The 15,172-nt window shown below is 38.6% G+C and overlaps 1 protein-coding gene across 3 annotated transcripts in view; it reads right to left on the reverse strand.

The window, feature by feature from the left end:
* Nucleotides 1-15,172, reverse strand: part of SLC23A2 (solute carrier family 23 member 2) — a 124,570-nt gene that overhangs the window by 92,155 nt on the left and 17,243 nt on the right. For 2 of the 3 annotated variants that reach the window (XM_054574003.1, XM_054574000.1), the window contains exon 2: nucleotides 14,462-14,589. The gene's annotated coding sequence lies outside the window, so the exon portion shown is untranslated. The remainder of the gene's footprint in view (nucleotides 1-14,461; nucleotides 14,590-15,172) is intronic. The other variant, XM_054574001.1, reaches the window with a different exon arrangement.

Raw genomic sequence — 15,172 nt, forward strand, 5'->3', positions numbered from 1 at the left:
AATGGACTATAGCTCCCTCATCTCCTTTTGGTGGCAGCCTCTTGTCCAGTGACTGCTTCCTGACCTTTACACACTGAGGTAATATAGAGTCACGTGTAGGACATGTGCCTCCTTTGTCTGGGACCCCTTATAATGAGCCACAGACTGGAGGAGGTGCAGTCTCTCTCGCGCCAACCTGCCGCCATCAGTGCACTCCCCTACAACGGCATGTCCACATCAGCTAGTCCACCAGGTGGGTCTTTTCGGGAGTATCATGAACACTTATGCAGCTCCCTGGTTGGGGCTCCTGTGCTACAACTGGCATCACCAAGAGGATATTCCAGAAAATGCCCCTGTTGGGTGGACTGCATGTGATAACATGATGGGTGGGGGGAAGCCAGGAGGTAACCCTGGAAATACCAGGGGGCATCCCAAGGTGGTGCACCAGTACTGAGGGGGCACCCCCAACATTCCCGCAGGCCTTGCACGGGACCTGCATGGGGGAAAAGAAAGTAGCTGAAGCAAATGTATGGCAGTTAGAGAAGGTGAGCTTAAGTTAGAAAAATAAGGAGATGAGATTCTAAATCTAGTCCGAATCTCTTCTTGAAATTTTGCCTTTGTTTTAGACTTTGTTTTTGTTTTGGAAAGGAGCGGCTTAGTTTGAATTTTAGACTAATTAAAAATCGTTTTGCTAAAGGTCTAGTAAATGGGGTAAGATTTCTGAAATGTATTCATAAATTTGTCAATCTAAAGAATGCTAATTACTTCTAAGTTAGGAAAAAATATATAGCTTTAATAATAAAAGGTGTAAATTATGGCAATATGTTTGAATAAAGTTAAAAGTAGATTATTCTGATTTCTGGATGAGTTAAAAAGGTCTAGGAAAGTTGCAGAAATATTGTGTGGAGGGGAAAAGCAAAAAGATGAGCAAATCAGAACATCTTGTTCTTTACCTAAATTAGTAAGTCAAATTATGTGTAGTCCTTATGTATATGGTCTTTACAAGATATGTTTGTGAGTTACATGTGATGTGTTTTCTGCCTCTGGATGTTACAACTAGGGTGTAGTATTTTATTGGCCTAAATAAAGAAATACTTATATAAATTAAACAGGATCGTGTGATCTGGACAAATTATTTGATGTGAAAACCAGTTTTAAGTGTAAGTAATGTCTTTTGAAGTTATTACTATAAAAAAAAGTATTCTTACCAAAAGTTTGTTATAGTCTTTTGTTTATGTGACAGCCTTCCCAAAGTTTAAATTTTAAGAGACTTTAAAACTGAGAAATGACTGACTTATTCCAATGGACCCCTGAAATACCTCAAGGACTTTTCTTCCACTTTTGTAACAGGAGTTTTGGAACTAATTAGGCCTATTTAATATGCTTAAAGTACATGGAAAGTTTTGTCAAATAAAGAAATGATAAGCATGTTCTATTTGTATACACATACATTTATGTTCTAGAGATTACATTAAGTTCTGATGTACTTTCATTTGTATTTTTAGTTATCTTAAGATGTTGTTGCAGAAAAGCATATTCCATTGTCAACTGCATTCTACTCTGTAATCGTGTCATTTTAAGTCTTGTCATTTACAGTCATTGTTTTGCTCTAATGCATTTGGAAAAATACATTATGTCTTGGGAGGGGTTCATGAGAAGATTCTGACCTGCATACTTCTGAGAATGCATTTTCGGATCTTTGAACTGAGTGATGATTGCTGGAGGTCTGTGAAATGACTGGATTTATAGAGGTGCTTGCAGATATTCAGGATAAAGAGAAATTAATTATGGGACATAATAAACTGGAGAAAATTGTGGCTTTTATAACTTTTTGTTGAAAAATATTGCTAATTTTTAATTATGTTTTTCAGACATGAGAAAATTTTGTTTCTTAAAGCACTTAGTAAAGTATGCTTTCATAAGCAACACTGGTTCTCCTGATTCCTCTGGAATTTTTTCACTTTTAAAGATTTTATTTTTAGAGACGAAAGGAGGGAGAGTGAGAAACATCAATGTGTGGTTGCCTCTTGCATGCCCCCTACTGGGGACCTGGCCCACAACCCAGGCATGTGCCCTGACTGGGAATTAAACCAGCGGCCCTTTTGTTTAAAGGCCAGCACTCAATCCACTAAGCCCCACCAGCCAGAGCTGGAATTTATTCACTCTTAATGGGTTATTATTCTTCCTATGGCAATATGTTTGTTTGCATAAATCCAATAGGAATTTGATTCCTTCATAACAGAACATGTAAAGACAGTTTCCAACTGTGATTTTATTAACCGACTTTGACTGGAATGCCATGCCTGAATAAGGCATGCTGGGACTCTGATGGTTACGATAAAGTCTTAAGGAACTGAGATTGACTTTTGAAGCCAACAAAAGCCCCTTGGAGAAATGGTCTGGTACCTTGCTTGATCCCATGGTTCATGGCAGTCTTTCCAGGTAGGAAGTGAAGGTTAGCTTCCTAAAAAGACAGTAAGGGAAGAACCTCAAAACAGTTTGAGGACCTCACGAACTTGAGAAACTCACCCAAATATGCAGGTACTGCAGACAAAGCCGGATGGCAACTGTGTGGCTTAGCTTCCCAAACCAGAGCTAGTTAAAGCTAAATCTAGAAATTCCTCATAATGTCCCAGCAAAGTAAAACAGATTTAAGAAAGCCTATATAATCAATTGCTATTTCTGCTGTGCCTATGCAAATAATCAGGCCAAACTGAAAGTGGACTTAATACAGTAAATGAATTGGTTTTGATTTGGCTCTTTTGATAAAAATGAGGGCGATTTTAGAAAAATTATGTTTCAATACAATCTGTTACACACAATTATGGAAAGTAGATTTTAATTCAGTGAGCTGTCTGTAAAACTTTATTTCTCACCTATAAAGTAGACTGAACTCTGAATTTCTCCAGTGTTCTTTCACACTCGTGTTTATTTTTCCTTCATCCTTTGACTTGGAATTATTGAGAACTGCTGATGCATATCGACCCACCAGAGACACTTAAATTACAGATAAAGAGGATCTATCAGGTTGTCACTGCTTAATTTCATTCCAGCAAAAGCCTTGTATTTGGAAGTCTTCTCATCTGACACTCTTGCAGACTCGGAAATTGGTTTATGATTTGCTGCGTTCATTAACTTTTGTGTTCTTTGTTTTCTTAGAATGTATACTACGACCTTGTTTATCTGGTTTCTCTGTCAAATTCTTAGGGGTTGTCTGGTTGCATTCTGCAACACCTTCCCCCAATGAGCAGGAATACTGGCCACCTTGAACAACCATTCAGACTGTTCAATCTAGACAGAGTTCCATATCGTGGCCTCTGCCAGCCTGCCATGATGGACTCACCCTGCAAACCAGACACACTGGGACTGTCTTGCAAGGCTGGAAGGCTTCTGACCCCTTCTTCAGACACATGAGAAGGTATTTTCCATGGTGAGAAAGCAGAGTAACTGCACCAAGCCATAGCTCACATATGCAGTTTGGGACGGTGCGGGGTGGATGTCAACATAACAGGTAGAAGTACAATAGCCCATACCCTTATGAATTAAACATAGAAACGGGACTACAAATGAAACTGTGCAACTCATGGGGTGGATGCAAGTAACGCTGTGCAAGAATATTATGGTACTGACTGCTACAAACTATTGGTGGTATTCTCTTTTCCTAGGTCTCTTTGGTCTCTGTCTTACACTTTTAGTCTTGGGGCATAGCCTTTACTGTATCTGTGGTATATGGATGCAATGTGCCAATATGCTCACCACACTGGCCCCCTATCAGAAGAATTAACACAAAGAATGTGAAGTGAAAGAGCAATGTTGAGGTGGAAGAGCAGTGTTGGGGTGTACTGTGGGGTCAATGGACATGTCCCTCACCCATCCCATGCCTGAGGGCTGGTCTGACAGCCACTGGCCAAAGGAATGTGTATTGTTTTGGGAATAGATTGTAGCTCCCTCCTTTTCTCCTTTTGGGAACAGCTACTTGTCCTATAACTGCTTCTTGACCTTTACACACTGAGGTAAGGTAGTTTAGAGTCATGTGTAGGGGCCTCCTTTGTCCGAGACCCCTTATAATGAGCCTCAAACTAGAGAAGGTGCGGTCTGTCTTGCACCAATCTGCTGCCATCGGTGCACTGCCCTGTAATGTGAGTAATAAATGGCATGCCCATATCTGCTAGTCCATAAGGTGGTTTTTTGTTTTTTGTTTTTTTTTTGAATACCATGAACACTTAAGCAGCTCCCTGGTTTGGTGTTCCTTTGCTACAAGAAAAAAGAAAAAAATGTAAAATCAATGAAAACCAAAAATGCATATGATAAAGCTCAACACCAGTTTTTTGAATAAAACCTTTAGTACATTTAGTACATTCCGACATAGCAGGAAAATGTCCTCAAAAAGAATCCCTATCTGCCTTGGGTGGTGTGGCTCAGTGGATTACATGCCAGTCTGAGGACCAAAGAGTTGCTGGGTCAATTCCCAGTTAGGGCACATGCCTGGGTTATGGGCCAGGTCCCCAGTAGCGGGCATGCAAGAGGCAACCACACACTGATGTTTCTTTCTCTCTCTCCCTCCCTTCCCCTCTCTCTAAAAATAAGTAAAATCTTTATTAAAAAGTTAAAAAAAGGAATCCATAACAATAAATAAATTAAATTAAATCTTTTTCTAGGAAGATCTTTTAAAAGATTTAATTTAAGGAAAAAAATAGAATCCCTATCTCATGCCAATAGCTAAAGAGATACTATACACTGAAAAACCTGGAGTGGGCCCATTTCAGCCAGAAACAGAAGAGAACCTGAGGGCCTCCATTATAAAAAACCATTCTGGAAGTTCTAATACAATAAGCAAAAGATTTTAAAGTTCAAATAATGGAAATGAGGAGATAAAAGAATTATTCAAAGGTAATAGGTCTGTCTACTTAGAAAATGAGTTTTTCTTTAAAAAAAGAAGCATCAGAGTAAGATACTTCAGAAAAGTAGCCAGTTACAAAGTGAATATAGAAAAACCATCCTGTATAGCAGCATAAATTCACATGCTGCCTCCTTTCTAAAATACTGTATACATACATGTGCAAGTGTGCTCAGAAAGAAGACAGTATTGCACCACATAGTTTACAGTTGTTTTCTCTGTAAAATGACATTATAATTGTTTTTTGTGTTCATCTGATTTTCCAAGTTTTAGTTTTGTCCCTCTTATTGTACTGGGAAGCAAAACTAGCAGTAACTCAATTCTTAGTACCTATATAAGGTGAGTAAATTTAGGAGAAAAAAATAAGGTAAAACAACTAAAATACTAAATTTGGCTAAATACAGAAAAAAGTTTAATTCTTCAGAAATAAGCATTTGAAAATATCAAATTTGATTAATGTAATCTCTGATCTATGTTTTCCCTTCAAGGAGAAAATCTAAACTATATTTTTTAAAAAAGGAAAAAAACCTTACACATTTGGTGATTATCTATTTCTGCCTTTCCAAATAAATGTTTCATAACAGTAGGGGCATCAAAAAGATGAAGGATTATTGGATGAACAAAAACTACTGTGATAAACCAACCTGGTGGGGCCAGGGGGAATAAATTCTATAAGCACTAAAAAGTAGAATTAGAATACATTTTCCTTTCATATCCAACTTATTTCTGACTATGCATTGTTTTGATTCCCATGGCAACTTTATTTCATTAACACAAGTATTAAGAGACCACTAGAAATCTTGAAGGGTTTTCTCTCATTCAACTAAGAATTAACGTAATAGCCCTCACTGGTGTGACTCAGTGGTTGGGCATACTCCTGAAAACCACAAGGTCACTGGTTTCAATCACAGGTCAGGGCATATGCCGGGGTGGCAGGCTAGGTATCCAGTAGGGGGCTTGCAAGAGGCAACCCACTGATGTTTCTCTCGCACTTAATGTCTCTCTCTTTTACTCTCCCTCCCTCCCTTCACCTCTCTTTAAAAATAAATAAAATCCTTTTTTAAAAGAAGAATTAACATAACACAAACCCTTGATTTTAATTTGGTACATGACGAACTAACTTCCAGCAACATTTCCCAGACTCCCTTGCAGCTAGATATGGCCATGTGACTAAGTTTTGGCCAATGGAATGCAACTAAAAATTAGCATGCCCTCTCTTTTCCCTCTTCCCACTGTAATGTTGAAGCAGTAAGAAAAAAGGAGGGAATATCTGGTAAGACAACACATTTGGAATAACACTAGTTACTAAATTTTCAAAAGGAAATGGATAAGTACATATTTCTAACATAGCTGAATGTTATTTTCCTTCAAATAGAAGGATCGTAATAAAGGGTAAACATCTGGGTAAGATGAATAAATTCACTGCTCACCTTGACTATCAAAGCCTCATTAAATTGGCCTCTCTGGGAGACCCTTAAAGGATGGCCATTCATTCATAAACTCAAAGCACAAGGCAGAATGTGTACTGACAGCACTGGCCAGAATTTAGCAATGAAAGTACAAATAGGCTTATCCAACTCTGAAAGTAAATCCATTGGGAACAGCAACCTTCAAACTTAAGATACACATTACAGGGTATCCTGGTCAGCACCAGGCAAAATACAAGGGACAGTAGAAATGCCGCACTGCACTGGAAATCCAGGAGCCTGCACTATAGACCATGCATGGTGATGTAAATGCAGGAAAGTCATTACCCAGTGGGCCTTAAGTGTCTTGCACTGTAAAATAATGGTGTTGGCCTATGTCTGTGGTTTTTGCACTTGTTTTTAGTAATGGAACAAGTAAACTCAAATTAAATCTTATTGAAAGCCTGGGGGTGGGGAGGTGCAATAATTACACAAATAGGTGGATGATGTCATTAAAATGTGGACTCGATTACCCTTTTGCTGTAAAATTTTAATATATATTTTCCAGAAATAAAACAAAAAAATCCAACCAGTAAATCAAAGATTCCACCTGGTTGATGTGGCTCTGTGGATTGAGCACTGGCCTGCGGACCAAAAGGTTGCTGGTTTGATTCCCAGTCAGAGCACAGGCCTGGGTTGCAGGCTGAGTCCCCAGCAGAGATGTGTAAGAGGCAACCAACCGATGTTCCTCTCGCACATTCATGTTCCTTTCCCTCTATTTCTCCCTCCTTTCCCCCTCTCTAAAAATAAAGGAATGAATGAATGAATAAAGAAACAGATTCCATGGCTTAATGGTAGCAGGAAAAATACATGTACCAAATTTTCTAGCAGCAGCCTGGAAATGTTATGCTGCAATATATTACCTCTTTAGCATTATTTGGTTACCCTAACAGTGCTCTGATTTTGAATTGAAGGGGGTAAAAAGATCATTCAAGACCAAGGAAAGTAAAAAAATATATATATATCACTGACTTTAGATCATTTTAAAATAGAATCAATTTTTAATTTTTTGGGTTATAAAAATGTGTCATACCTATTAGAATGACTAAAAAAAACTGCTATGACAATACCAAGTGTGTTAAAAGACACAGCAACTGGAACCATCATACACTCCTGGTGGGTGTGTAAAATGGCATGACCACTTTGAAAAAAGTTGGCTGTTTCTTATAATGTTAAAACATACACTTACCACAAGACCCAGTAATATTACTCCAGGGTATCTACCCAGAGAATTGAAAACTATGTTTAAATAAAAATCTGTAACTAAATATTTATATGGCTTTACTAACAATAGCAAAAATCTGGAAAAAACACTTGAACAACCTTTAACTAGTGAATAAGCAAACTATGACATAGCACTTTTAAAATAAAGCACCATTCCACACCTGTTAGGTAAGGCCAGAATAAAAGAGCTCAATTAATACCAAGTGTTGACAAGGCCGTGGATAAACAGAAGATTTCCCATTCTGTTGTCAGAAATGTAAATAGGCTCGAATACTTAGGAAAACAATTTGGTAACACCTAGCATGTTGAAGACATGTGTGCACTGTGGTCCAGGACTGCTTAGCCTATTCCACCCCATTTTTAACAGTATACAACTAGCACATCAATAGAATGTATAAATAAATTCTAGTATGTTTAAACAGTGAAATAAAAAAGCAGTTAAAACAAGGTACTCTAGCCACTTGGGTCAATATGGCTTGAAAATACATTCCTGACTGAGCAAATAGGCCACAGAACACACATCACAGGAGATCTTTTAAGGTTTTAAATCATAAATCATAAATCATGCAGGCAATATTGTTTGTGAGTTTCTGGATATACAGACATGTAATAATACAAAAGTAAAAAAGTTACCCCTAGGAGAGAGAACGAGGGAAATGAGATTAGCAAAGAGGATATCTAAAATGTTTTATTTTTTAAAAAAAATCCTAAAGCAAAAACAGTATGTTAGATTTATTAGACCTGGTTATCTGGCGTATGAGCATTCATTCTCTCATTTCCTTGTCATTCTATTCTCATTTGAATTTTCACAATTATAAACAAACTTCAAGACAATCTCTGGAAGAATACACAAAACACATACATACAAACTGGTAAAAGCGGTTGCCTCCAGAGAGGGGACTAGGATAAGATAGAGGGAGGAGACTTAACTCTCCATGTCTGTCCTCATGTACACCCATATCAACTTTGATTACAAAAAAATATGTATCTACCTACAGTATTTTTACTTCAATACTTAAGACAAGGCCACGATGCACATTCCAGCCCTAACTGTACCAAGGGCGAGCAATGACTTTCTTGAGAGATGATTTAACCTGCCCTTCTCCAAGGGTTGTACCAATTCTAAGACACAAACTTATCTTCATAAACCTTCATAAACCAGAGATGAGAAGTTCTAACTATGACACAGGGAGCAATCAGCAGTTCTCCTGTAACCTTGGTAGGAAAACATTTACAGTCTACAACAGTTCCTCATGACCATCTCTTGTGACTGTGTCATATCCTCTGTGGAATCAAGTGGGTAGAAACATGCACAAATAGTTCCTATTTCTCAATACTTGATGAGGTAACCGGGCAGGAAGTTGAGGGAGCCGTTATCTGATGACTTATTTTCTTAATGATCTAAGGAGTGGAAATCACGGTAGAGAGGACGGAGGCTGAGGATGAGACTGGGGAAAGAATGAGTAAAAAGAATAACATAAAGAGGGGAAAGAAAAAAGGCAAGGGTCCAGCTAAGCCTAGAACTTGTAAATGTGTAGAAAAGAAAGTCACCTGGGTGTCTGGTTTCTCTCCAGCAGAGTGCAACTGGAAGGGGGGGGCGGCGGAATTAAGTAGGACTGTGCCACTTAGGAAGGTTGGCAAATTATAGGGCCAGAGTGAAGAAATAGAGATGCTGATTAAGATGATAGTCACATGACTCCCTTTAAAGTCCACAGCAATTAAACAGGATGAGGGAGGCAAGAGGAAGCCAGAGAACACTAGTGCCTAAGGAATAAGGACCACTGGAGAAGAAATGAGAACTAGGGAAGATAGGATGTGTAGAGAGAGGAGACTCTCCAAGCTCAAGATCCCAAAACAGTCACCTGGAAGATGACAAGGCGCAGGAGAGCTGACATGAACTGGAAGTAAAACTCCCTGGAAAAGATCATGTGAGGGATTGGAGGGTTTGGAGGCTGGAAGAGCCAACAACTTAGAGATGATGTATACCACTTTAATCTCTAAACCCTAAGTCATTGCCTAAGAACAATACTGAAACAAATATGCAGACAAGACAAACTAGGAGTCTACATGGCACTCAAAACCTGTGCTGAAAAAACACATCATGCCACTGTGTTCCCCTAAACATCAGCAGGGTGGGGAGGTGGGGTCAGCATTTCCCTGTAACTAGATACTTAAGTCCCTTATTTCTGAGGACTTGCTGCTGACACCTGAGTAACTAAGGAAACCAACCAAAGTTGCGGTCAGAAGGTAAGCACTCTTAATGTTCTGCAAACCGCGTTCAAGGATTCTTGATTTACCTGTATTTCCTCACATCCTTTTATTTTCAACTCTTCCAAAGGCCATTTTTAATCTTACAAGAGCTGTACTTCACATTTTCCTAGGTCATTCATTCTTTATTTTAAAAAATATGAAAAATATTCCTTGGACTCTCAATGTTAACATTTCAACAATTATAAGCTACAAGATATATCTGTGATCCTTGGGCAAAAGAGAAAATTAATTTTTAAAAAATTTTATATATACGTAAGTATTTATTTTAAATGTTAGTACTTTTTCTTCTCAAGCCAGGGAATAAATGAAGTAATATCTAGAAAGACTGCCTATCAATACATTTACTTGTTGAACTTGTTCAGAAACATTTTCAGGCAATGAGAAATCTCTCAATTTGGCAAGAAAAAAAATGAGAAAGGGGAAGCTGATAGAAGCATCATTCGACTATGAGTATATATTATTACCAGTCTGTGAATGGAAGTGGCTTACATTATACCCCAAAAACGAAAAGCTTATGAACATATTACTCAGCAGCAGATAAAGCAATGTGGGCCTTGAGCTGTGCCACCAGCTCTATGTGACTACTGAGTACTTGAAATCAGATCAGTTCAAATGACACGTGCCATAGTATAAAATACATATCAGACTTCAAAGAGTTATTACTGGGGGGGGGGGGGGGTTGTATATATCATTAATGATTTTTATATTGATTGCTTGAAGTGATAATGTTTTTTATATTAGGTTATAAAATATATTACTAAAAATTATTTTAACTGCTTCTTTTTACCTTTACTTAATATAGCTACTAGAAAATCACATAGGTGACTCCCACTATAATTATACTGGACAGCACTGGTCCAACAATAGCGGCCACCAGAAAAAGAGAAAAGTAAATGGTATTTCAGAGTATACAACCATGGTAATCATGATCACACTCCATCCAAGAACATGTTTGTTCTGATACGCTGACTTCAGAAAAACACATACGACACAGGCAAGGCCATGTATCTTAGCCCAACATCAAAACATACCGACATTATTATCCTACTAAAGTGGCTGTGCAGCCACACACTGGAGGAGAGCCGGTGCCATAGATTTCTCAAATCCCAACACTGGGAGGAGGCAGGAGGAAGCCAGGTGTGAGAAAGGCCAAAGTAAAAGTCCACGTGCTGACAAGTGCAAACTGGAAGATCATAAGGGGAGTCGGAGCTCTTCCCTTGGAGGTCAAAACCAGCACTTAGAAAACTAAAGTCCATGCAAGGGGAATAAACACTACTCAGATTCAGAGGGCCTTTATAACTACCAAACTGCAGGTTCTAGTTCTGTAGGCAAACCTAAAACAAAGTAAAACCTGTGCATAAAAAGAATTATCATAGAAGAAATGACAGAGTTATTAAGGAGATTTTCCCACACCAAACAGAAAGTCAAACACAAACTCAAGACAATTTATAAACATCCGATCTTAATACAACATATATAAACGTAAAGGGTAGAGTTGTTCTAATACGCTTGGAAGCATTTTCATGTAACTGTTACACAACCCTTCCTTCCTCACCTTATATAAGCTCTGTAGTCAGTGTTTACATAGGGTTTTTAAACTACCGAAGAAATATTTTATTCTTTTGTTGTTACTGATCCAACTATAAACACAACATTTTTATAACATGTTTAGTAATGAGAAACTGGGACACTGATGTCAACAGCACATGGTCTGTAAAACAAAAACAGCAGAATTACCAGACAGCCTCTCAGAAATCAGCTGCTAATAAAATAGAAATTTCCCCTCCCTCCTTAAAGTTTTCGATCCAGTTTATATTTGAGTTCCTCCACATCCGTGCATCAACTTCTAAAATGAGTCTGAATCAGAACCAGGCACCCTGGTCTCCAGGGTCGAGACACTGGGCAGAGCTGGTGTTCTCAGCTATGTATAGCCAGGCAGAGAACTATCCTCTATATGCTCTTGATAACAAATATAAAAGGTACTAACTAGCAAGGCTTTTCTGTTTAGTAAGAGCTTAATATGTTGGGACCTATACTGACAGTGTCAAAGAAAACTGACTGGAGGAAAATTGGAATAAACCAATCATTCAGCCAGTTTCGTGCACTGCCAGAGTCGGGACACTGAGGTGGAAACGGCATACACGTGAAGCAAGTTACCATCTAAGTGGACAGACTAGGAGAACTAGTAAATTACAGAAATATGATAATTAATGAACTGTACATGACAGCTCAGAGAAAAAGGAACTCAACTGGGCTTGAAATGTTCAGAAATGACTTTGGGGAAGTGAAACCCAAGGTCAGGCTCAAAGGATGCAGAATCCCAAATGGAAGGCCACCACGGAGTCCAGAGGTAGGCGGGAGTATGGTGAGTATTTAGGACATGAAAATAGTCCTGGCTTGTGTGGCTCAGTGGATTGAGTGCTAGCCTGTGAACGAAGGGTTGCAGGTTTGACTCCCAGTCAAGGGCACAAGCCTGGGTTGCGGGCGAGGTCCCCAGTAGGAGGTGCACAAGTGCACAAGAAGCAACTGCACATTGATGTTTCTCTCCCTCTCTTTCCCCCTCCCTTCCCCTCTAAAGTAAATAAAATCAGAGAGAGAGGAGAGGGGAGGGGAGGGGAGGGGAGGGGGGGGGGGGGGGGGGAGGGGAGGGGAGGGGAGGGAAAATTAAAACAGCCTATCCACAGCACACTGTGGGAGGTGGAAGGAAAAAAACCCTTGCAGGGTTCAAAGGACTCTCAAAAGTCCAATGTAAATGCAACACAACTTTAGGAAACCTGAGTTTCTAGGAATGTGATAAGAGCAGAAAGAACCCACTACTGGATAAACTGAAGATTGAGAAGCTACTGTGTTAATCCATGTACAAGGATCTTGGCAACTGGCAATGATGGAACTGACAAAGAGGAAAAGGCATGGACAGAGGGAGTGATATCAAAGGAAAAAAACAAATCAAAGACCTGGTTTCAAAGATGACCTCTAGGAAAAGAACAAGAGTATCCTCTTCAGAAATAAATAAGGAAATTGGCTTGACGAGACAAGCAATGACCAAAGTCTGGACATGTTGAATTTGAGCTGGTCATGGGATGTACATTTGGCAAGTGACCACCAAAGACCACCAGAGATGTGAGAGAGAAAAGCTCTGTGAAACAAAAGAGCAGAGAAAAATTTGTAAATTGAAATATAAGGGTGATAAGTGAAATCGAGTTGGGAGACTATTTATTTTGCAGGTATCCCCATATAGAATTGTTTTCCTTTCACTTCTCTCACCATTAATATATACTACTTTAAGAATGGAACACAATTTGATGAGGAGGATGGCTTTAGAAAAAAGGCTACACATAGAAAACAAAAAAACTAAAAGAAATATGCAAAAATGTTCACAGTGGTGTCATTAGGGGGTGAGATCAACGATATTTTCTTCTTCCTACTTTTTGGAATTTCCCCAGTTCTATTTATTTTTTTAAATAGCAAGCACAGACTTTCCCTGACCAGCGTGGCTAATTGGTTGGGTGTTGTCCTGCAAAACTAGAGGTTACAGGTTCAAACCCTGATCAGGGCACAGGCCTGGGTTGCGGATTTAATCGCCAATCCGGGCGTGTACAAGAGGGAACCAATCAATGTTTCTCTTCCTCTCCCTCCCACTCTCTCTAAAAATAAAATCTTTAAAATAAATAAATAAATAGCAAGCAGACTTCATTGGAAGATGAAAAGTAAATATTTTTTACAAGAAATGATCCCCCCAAGCATTAGTGAAAGCTCTTATGGCTGTACGCCTAAGCAGTGAATTTTATTTTATGTAAATTAAAAATACTATTAATGGTGTTTTACAACCACTATACTGAATACTTAGTTTTGACAAGACAAAATGAGAAAATGTTTATCAGTAAGAGTGCAAGTTATTGCAGTTTCTCTGTAAAACATTTTGCCAAGATCTATCAAAATTTAAAACCTGAAAAAGCTTATGCTCTGTGCCCAACAATTTGACTTCCAGGAATTCACTATGGACAAAATATGTACAAGAAACTTTACTGTAGTATTGTTTCAAATACTACATAATATAGAAGCATAATATTGTTTCAAATAGAAAAAAATTTAAATAACCAGAATACTCATCAAGTTTTGGGATGCAGGAGAGGAGGATAGAAGGAACAAATTTTTTAAAAGGAATGCTCATTGGTAATTTATATGTGCTTAGTCTTGCTACTTAAATTGCGGAATGCTTGAAAAAGAGTAAAGGAATGTGTCTGAAGTGTTTTTACACCCAAGGTTCATACCTGTAACCCTGACTGAGAGCACCAAACGCAGTAGATACACAAATGTTTGCTGATAAAAGTAAGACAAAAGCATGTAAAATGAAAATATTTACCTTTTACCTTGTAAATAATGTAAGTGGCAAGATTGGGCCTGTTTATTTTCTAGTTTAATCTATGTGGAATGTGACCTAAAGAAGTCCATTACCTTCTCATTGGCATTACCCTAACAATTATTCCCAGAATAGTATTTATGATGTTGCCATGCACAAACGGTGAGGTTAAACACAAAGAAATTCTAACACTACAAGGCTACAAGCTGTTGGCACAGCTCTGTTAAGAAATGCAGTACGAGAAAGATTGTATTTCAGACGCACCTAAATGCCAGGACGTGGACCTGTCCATATGCTTTCTGTTACATGCAGCTGAGCTCCATTTCCTTGTGCTGTCCAGGTCCAAGCTTAAAGCCACACGAAGAGTCCCGGTTAGCAGAGTCAAGACCTAGCTAGAGAAAAACAAATGATAAATAAAGATTAATAGTAAATCTAGCAGGAGGCAAGCTGCATGAATGGCATCCAATTCTCACTCCTAGAACTCTGTTACTTCTTCACTTCTAATGAACATCTCCAAGGCCCAGCCCATGGGAAGGATTCCAGACTACACCTTTGGTCCCTTAAAAATCAACTCTCCACTTGCACAACATATTTTAAAGATGGTGCTTTACAACACCTGGAAAAAGCAAGTTTTCACTCAGCTGGCCTTTCTGCTTTGACAATTTTTAAATTCCATATTCTCTACCACAGGGAGGCCTCGATTTTTTTTTAAAAAAATAACTTTTTAAGGTCTTCTTTTGATCTATATGCCAGGCATTGTGCTATGCTTTGTACATGCGTAATTTCATTTTCACCTAAACCATTGGGAACCACTGGTCCCACACTTTACAGTTAAGAAACCCAAGTGGAATGAGGCCTCCCGGTCAAGGTCCAGGAACTTAAAAGAGATGTAGTGACTTCTGGCTAAGATGGAAGCGTATGTAGGTACACTTTGCTTCTTCACATAACCAAAAGAAGGACAACAACCAATTTAAA

The sequence above is a fragment of the Pteronotus mesoamericanus genome, unplaced genomic scaffold, assembly GCF_021234165.1.
Source record: "Pteronotus mesoamericanus isolate MK-2021 breed Mesoamerican mustached bat unplaced genomic scaffold, CSHL_Meso_final contig_25, whole genome shotgun sequence".
NCBI classification, from domain to species: domain Eukaryota; kingdom Metazoa; phylum Chordata; class Mammalia; order Chiroptera; family Mormoopidae; genus Pteronotus; species Pteronotus mesoamericanus.